Source organism: Capricornis sumatraensis, chromosome 7, assembly GCF_032405125.1.
Source record: "Capricornis sumatraensis isolate serow.1 chromosome 7, serow.2, whole genome shotgun sequence".
Classification (NCBI taxonomy): Eukaryota; Metazoa; Chordata; class Mammalia; order Artiodactyla; family Bovidae; genus Capricornis; species Capricornis sumatraensis.
Genome location: NC_091075.1, coordinates 50,238,185 through 50,245,390, shown reverse-complemented (window position 1 = coordinate 50,245,390; position 7,206 = coordinate 50,238,185). Strand labels below are relative to the sequence as shown.

The window sequence follows — 7,206 nt, the reverse complement described above, 5'->3', positions numbered from 1 at the left end:
TGAGAACACCAGATGCTGGCGAGGATATGGAGCAATAGAAATTCTCATTTATTGCTGGTAAATAAATGAGAATAATTTCTCATTTATTGTTCTTGCCAAAATGCAAAATAATGCAGCCACTTTGGAACACAATGTAGTAGTTTCTTTCAAAACTAAGTATACTATTATCATATAATTCAATAGCAGTCATTGGTATTTTGTGAACTATACATTACTTCCATCAAAAAACTGCATATGGATGTTTTATAACAGCCTTATTCATAATTACAAAATCTTGGATCTGCTTTAAACATTCTTCAGTAGAAACATGAATACACTGTGGTGCATCACGTAAAATGAAATGTTAGTCAGCATCTAAAAAAAAAAAGATCTGTCCATAAAAAGACACAGAGGAATTGTAAATGCATATTACTAAGTGCAAGAATGCAATCTGAAAGTCTACATACTATATGATTCCAACTAGATGATATCTGAAAAAGACAAAACTATAGAAACTGTAAAAAAAGGAGCACTGGTTGCCTGGGGTTAAAGGGAAGGGAGGGTAGAACAGGCAGAGCACAGAGAATCTTTAGGATGGTAAAAGTACTTTGTATGATTTTATCACGATGAATACATTTCATTATACATTTGTCCAAACTCATAGAGTACACAACATAGAGTGAAACCTAATGTAAACTATGGATTTTGTATGATAATGATGTGTCATTGTAGGTTCATCAGCTGTACCAAATGTTCCACTCTAGTGCAGGATGTAGATAATGGGGATTGTGCATGCCTTGAATGGAACATAACTGAGACCAAATTGTGATTCTGTACAGTCCAGGTTTAAAGTAGATGGCAGTTTTCTATAACAGTAAGCCGGGGTGGTAATCTTCCTCAGTGTCCCCGGCAGCCCCCAGCAGGTGTCCCATGGCTCATTGCTGAAAGAAATGGCAAGGGAGTATGCATGGCCTTTGAAAAGATGTTTGATGGCTTTGCTTTTGGCAGCGTCTCCCAACAGTGTGGAAGAATCATACACGTTGATACAGGATATCTCTTCAGGTTATACACCTGCATCTTTACAGCAGCAGCCATACACCTTAAAGCACCTCTCCTCCAGGACTGGGGGCAGTTATGTGACCGGCATCACCTGAGAGTCCACAGCTCAAGATGTCTGCGTACATCCAGTCCCCTCTTTGTACAGCCTGCTCCTTTCTTCTACCACCAGCACAGTGCACCTCCTCCCATTACAAAGCCATCTCTAAATGAAATGGTCGACATGCCAACTTAAGATCAGAGCCCAGGCTCTGGAAAATCCAGCAAGTGATAAACGGCTGATGTGAGAATCTGTACCTCCAGTCACCATCACGTCAGTAGAGTCATGTGTTATAAATCTAAGAGTCTCCCACTGCATAAATTTCTGTGGTATAGGCTGTGGGTAATGCTTGATTGGGGCCCTTGACTTTATATTGAATGATGACCTGGCCTGCTGCCATATTGATCAGAAACTGAGGGACAAAGAATGGGTTGACTTTATTGTAACCTTTTGTTTGAAACATCACAGCAGTTTCAGAAATAACTCCAAGAGGAACCATTCCCGTGCCAATTGCAACACATGATCAGCTTCTGATTGAAGATGCCAATTAGAATCTTTCAAGGCTAACTCTACAGCCCCAGTGGCCATAATGGTGGGAAAAGACATGGACTTGACATTTGATTTGGGCACAAAGCTTTTTTCATTGAATTGATCTTCATTGCAGCCTCTTGGCATATAAACACAACACTTCAAGGGTTATTGATACTCTTCACCGACCACTGAAAAGGTTCCATTCTGTCCCTGGACAGACGATCCCATACCAGCTGTGATCAAATTCAAAGAGGAGTCACTAAGATATGCCTGTAACGACAACTTGCCTAGGTAATCAAAGTATTGGTATAGTTCCTAAAAACTTCCTTTGACTTATTAATCCTTGGAATACTCTTGTATATATTAAATGAGAGTTTGCAATTTTTAGGAAATTTTGTAAGCCTTTTGACAGCATGGTTGAGATTAAGAGAATCACAGATATTCCTATAACAGACCACGACATGTCCAGCCGGTATTCATGTCCAGCAGGTATTCATGTCCAGCAGGTATTCACTGTTGTTTAAATAGCTTAAAGGTTTAAGAAACAATGTGTCTGTTCAGTCATTCAGTCATGTCCGACTCTATGACCCCATGGACAGAGGAGCCTGCCCTCCAGGCTCCTCTGTCCATGGGATTTCCCAGGCAAGAATACTGGGGTGGGTTGCCCTTTCCTACTTCAGGGGATCTTCCTGATCCAGGAATCGAACTCATGTCTCCTGCATTGGTAGACAGATTCTTTACTGTTTTGCCACCTGGGAAGCCCAAAATAATGTTGTCTGGTTTTAATTAATACTTATCATCAAACCGCCTGTTTGTACTCAACTGTTTTTAGACACTAAGTCCTCTCAGACATTCCAAGACAATGAAGTGAAATGGTGATTCATTTGATTCACCCCAACAGAACTTTATAATGAAAAATATACAGGAACTCCAAGCCAGATACAGATAGCAGAAAGCATCCTTTCTCAGGACTACCAAAGCCTAATTATAAATAATATTTCTGATATCATTGGCACAAAACACACATTTCAGGGCCTATTATTTGAGGTTGATGTGAATGGACTTTTTTGATCTTCACTTTGGAGATAATCAGGGTTTCTGGGACAGTGAAGGTCAGTGTAGGTGGTCAACTCTGCATCTCACCTGATACCCAAGGACAAAAGGAGAAGACCAGGCCCAGGTCCTCCAGGAGCCTCTCAGTACCTAACCCTAACCAGGCTGGGCACTGGAAGGTGGACAGAGAAGAGCAGTGACCACCCGGTCCCTGCACCTTACCTCTGGCGCCCACACAGCCACAATCCTCGGCACAATCACCTTTTTTGGTCTTAACTGATCATTTTATGTGATTTGACTTTCTCTCTTTTCTTAGCATATCAGTTATACCTCTCTTTTTAGGTTTTTTAGTGGTTGCTCCCATTACTTCATATTCTGTTGCATTTCATCTTTTCCTGTAATCTTTTGCACACTGGAATCCTGAGTTAATTATTCTTTCTCAGACAACCTTGTACTTCTTATGATACTACAAGACATTTTAAGGTATCTGAACTACAAATATAGACACCAAAAAGGCATTGTCAAATTATTAGTCAAGTAAAATTCCATTCTTACACACGTGTAACTTTCTTCCCCATTGTAATGTTAAAGTCATTTGTTGAAATTAAATACAAGCTATATTCACTGTCAGTGCTGCATAGTAACCATACAGAAACTCGGCAAGCTTCAACAATATGCTTTTAATAATCTCATGAGTCTGAGAGAAAGAGATTTATATTGACCTTGGTTGGGTGTTGTTTTCAATCTCTGCCTGCCTCAGTTCTACATCTGGGTTGGCTGGCTGTCAGTTGATTTAGATGGTCCTTTCTTGGGAGACTAGGCTACTGGTATTTTCCACTCTACTGCACATGACTCCAACCTCCTATATGTAACCTCAGGCATGTTTTAATGGAATTAACAGAGACACAAATGCACAAGCAGATTATATAAAGGTGTTTATAAGCCTTTTCATGGCTTTAAGTCTACTAAATAACATCCACTGGTCATGAGTCATAAGGCTAAGTTCAAATTCAAGAGATGAGGTGGAGCTTGTCCATAATAGGCTGGCACTGTAAAGTTATATGACAGAGAATATGGGTTAAAGCAGGGCAAAAATTAGAGCCAAATACTTCAATTTTCCATATTCACTTCCCTTTTTTACTTTTAATCACTTTATAATATATAGAGAAAACTCTTTAAAAAATACCAGTTAGTGTTTTGCTTGAACTTTACCCAGAAAATGCCACAAAAACAATGATTTAAAAGCAAATATGTATTTCCTACTTCTGACTTTTCTATTATTAAATACAACTATTCAGTGGAACAAAAAAGGGTTCTAGAAATCTCAGTTTGAATGCATTTTTTTTGTGTATTTAAGAGTCAACACATTCAATAGTCAGGGCAAGTATCTCCACTGTCCCTCTGAGTTATGTAGGACACATTAAGTTTCTGTAACATGTCCATGGTACTCTCTCTTGATTTATACATATGTAAGTTGTTTCAGTTGCAGCACTGCCTAATAAACCACCACAAATCTGAGTAGTTTGAAACATTGGCATTTTGTTTGCTCACTTATCTGTAATTTAGGCAAGACTCTGTGAAGATAGGTCATCTCTGTTCTACATGGCATGAGCTAGGTCAGCCAGAAGGCTGAGGTTGGTTTGTTCATGTATGTTTCTAGAGATTGACACCAAGACTCAAATGATTAGGTACTGAAATTTGAGGGTTACTTGGGCATCTTTATCTATTGCCATGTGGCTTCTTAAATATGGAAACTTCACACCAGATGGACACCTATACGTCAGCTCATGTATCTCAAGTTTCAGATCCCCAAAGAGAAGGAGAAGCAGCTAAAAGCTGTTATCACTTTTGTTAGCCATGAAATCCCTGAAGTGTCACTTCTACCACACAAAGCATGTCACCACATATGATTCCTTTTTTAAAGGAACAACATTCAGAATTCACCTTTTGCTCAGAAGAGTCTGAAAAATTTCGTAACACTCAATATATTGCTATGGAGAAGGCAATGGCAACCCACTCCAGTACTCTTGCCTGGAAAATCCAATGGACAGAGGGGCCTGGTGGGCTGCAGTCCATGGGGTCGCTAGAAGTCAGACATGACTGAGCGACTTCACTTTCACATTTCACTTTCATGCATTGGAGAAGGAAATGGCAACCCACTCCAGCATTCTTACCTGGAGAATCCCAGGGACGGGGGAGCCTGGTGGGCTGCCTTCTATGGGGTCGCACAGAGTCGGACATGACTGAAGCGACTTAGCAGCAGTAGCAGCAATATATTGCTATGGTCATTTTTTTAAAGTGCAATTAACCAGAGATGCTCCAAGACAATCACCCTGTCATAGTGTCCACCCACATGGCTAAAGGAAGTTGTTTGCTCCTAGCACCATGCCAGGGACTCTAGCATTTCACCTGATACTTTGTAACTTTTGTGTATGAGTGTGTGCTAAGTCCCTTCAAATGTGTCTGACTTTTCATGACCCTATGAACTGTAGCCTCCAGCCAAGAATACTGGAGTGAGTTGCCATGCCCTCCTCCAGGGATCTTCTCAACCCAGGGACTGAACCCACATCTCTTATGTCTCCTGCATTGGCAGGCAGGTTCTTTACCACTAGTGCCACCTAGGAAGCCCTTGTACTTTTTATACCTTTTAGAAAGTGCGTCTCATTTCTTGAGGCCCCTGTTCTCTATAAGACAAGAGTCCTAGAAAGGGCTAATCAGATAAAGACAGTCACTGAACATGTATAATATTTTAAAAATACATTAAATTGCTAATACGTAGAAAAGAAAAGTGCATTTTTTTTATTATTTAGTGGTGGATTTGAACTATCCCTCTGAATAAAACCAATTATCAGTTTTATAAAACAAATCTGAAATTAACTTTTTATTGCTTATAAATTCTCCCTAAAACTTTTCCCCCACCAGAATATATAATACAAGAAAACATAAACCTGCTTTTGTTATGTTTTGTTTCTACCAACATATTCCCAGTACACAGAACAGTTGAATGAATTACTGAACTGAAAGCAAAATCAATTATGACTACAAGAAAAAAAGGGAATTATTAGGGAAGTAAGATCAGAACTTTACACACAATAGATAAGAAGAAAATTGTTTTGTCAACAAGACTGACAGAACTCGGAGTCAGAACCCAACTGTGGAGCAAATTTCTTTTAAAGAAAAGAAATTTCTTTCTTTGGGCAAGAAAACTGAAGTTATTTTATTTGGACTCTTTTATGAGTTAAGACATATACTGTACTAAACAATGAATTGATCCTTTCAATTATGTTTCCAGTGTCTGAAAAAAAAAGTACTATCAAAATTTTAGAGTGTTTATAAAAATATATATGACTAGACAGAAATCCAAAAATCCTTCAATGTTTCTTAAAGTTCTTAAAAGTTGAGATCAACCATTTCTATTTCTATTAATATAAGAAGTTTTACCAGCTCTATTTAGGAGCTGAATCAAGAATTAATGGCAATAGAGTCCACTTAAACTGAAGGCTCTAGACATCTATCTCTCAGATTGTTTTAAGTGGAAATATATGTGTGAAATTTAAGAAAGAACAACATTCCCTTTTTACCTAATCAGAGAAGATTAATAACATTTTAATGCAAATCTTTACTTAAGGTGAAGATTTTGATTTCTGTAAGAAAACACATTACATAGACGTGAATAAGCCTTCCCTGACAGCTCAGTAAAGAATCTGCCTGTGATGCAGGAGACTCCAGTTCGACTCCTGGCTCTGGAAGATCTGCTGGAGAAGGGGTAGGTCACCCACTGCAGTATTCTTAAGCTTTCCTTGTGGCTCAGCTGGTAAAGAATCTGCCTGCAATGTAAGAGACCTGGGTTTGATCCCTGGCTTCGGAAGATCCCCTAGAGAAGGGAAAGGCTACCCACTCCAATATTCTGGCATGGAGAATTCAGTGGACTAACTACCACACAATTGCACTCATCTCATGTGCTAGCAAAGTAATGCTCAAAATTCTCCAAGCCAGGCTAAAACAATACATGAATTGTGAACTTCCAGATGTTCAAGCTGGGTTTAGAAAAGGCAGAGAAACTAGAGATCAAATTGCCAACGTCTGCTGGATCATTGAAAAAGCAAGAGAACTCCAGAAAAACATCTATTTCTGCTTTATTGACTATGGCAAAGCCTTTGACTGTGTGGATCACAATCAACTGTGGAAAATTCTGAAAGAGATGAGAATACCAGTCCACCTTACCTGCCTCTTGAGAAACCTGTATGCAGGTCAGGAAGCAACAGTTAGAACTGGTTATGGGACAACAGACTGTTTCCAAATAAGAAAAGGAGTACATCAAGACTGTATATTGTCACCCTGCTTATTTAACTTATATGCAGAGTACATCATGAGGAATACTGGGCTGGATGAAGCACAAGCTGGAATCAAGATTGCTGGGAGAAATATCAGTAACCTCAGATACGCAGATGACACCACCCTTATGGCAGACAGTGAAGAACTGAAGAGCCTCTTGATGAAAGTGAAAGAGGAGAGTGAAAAAGTTGGCTTAAAGCTCAACATTTAGA

At 39.2% G+C, this 7,206-nt stretch overlaps 1 pseudogene; it reads right to left on the bottom strand.

Annotated features, from left to right (window-relative positions):
• Positions 1-739: 739 nt before the first annotated feature.
• LOC138081796 (3-oxoacyl-[acyl-carrier-protein] synthase, mitochondrial pseudogene) lies at positions 740-2,021 on the bottom strand (annotated as a pseudogene).
• Between the last annotated feature and the right edge of the window lie 5,185 nt (positions 2,022-7,206).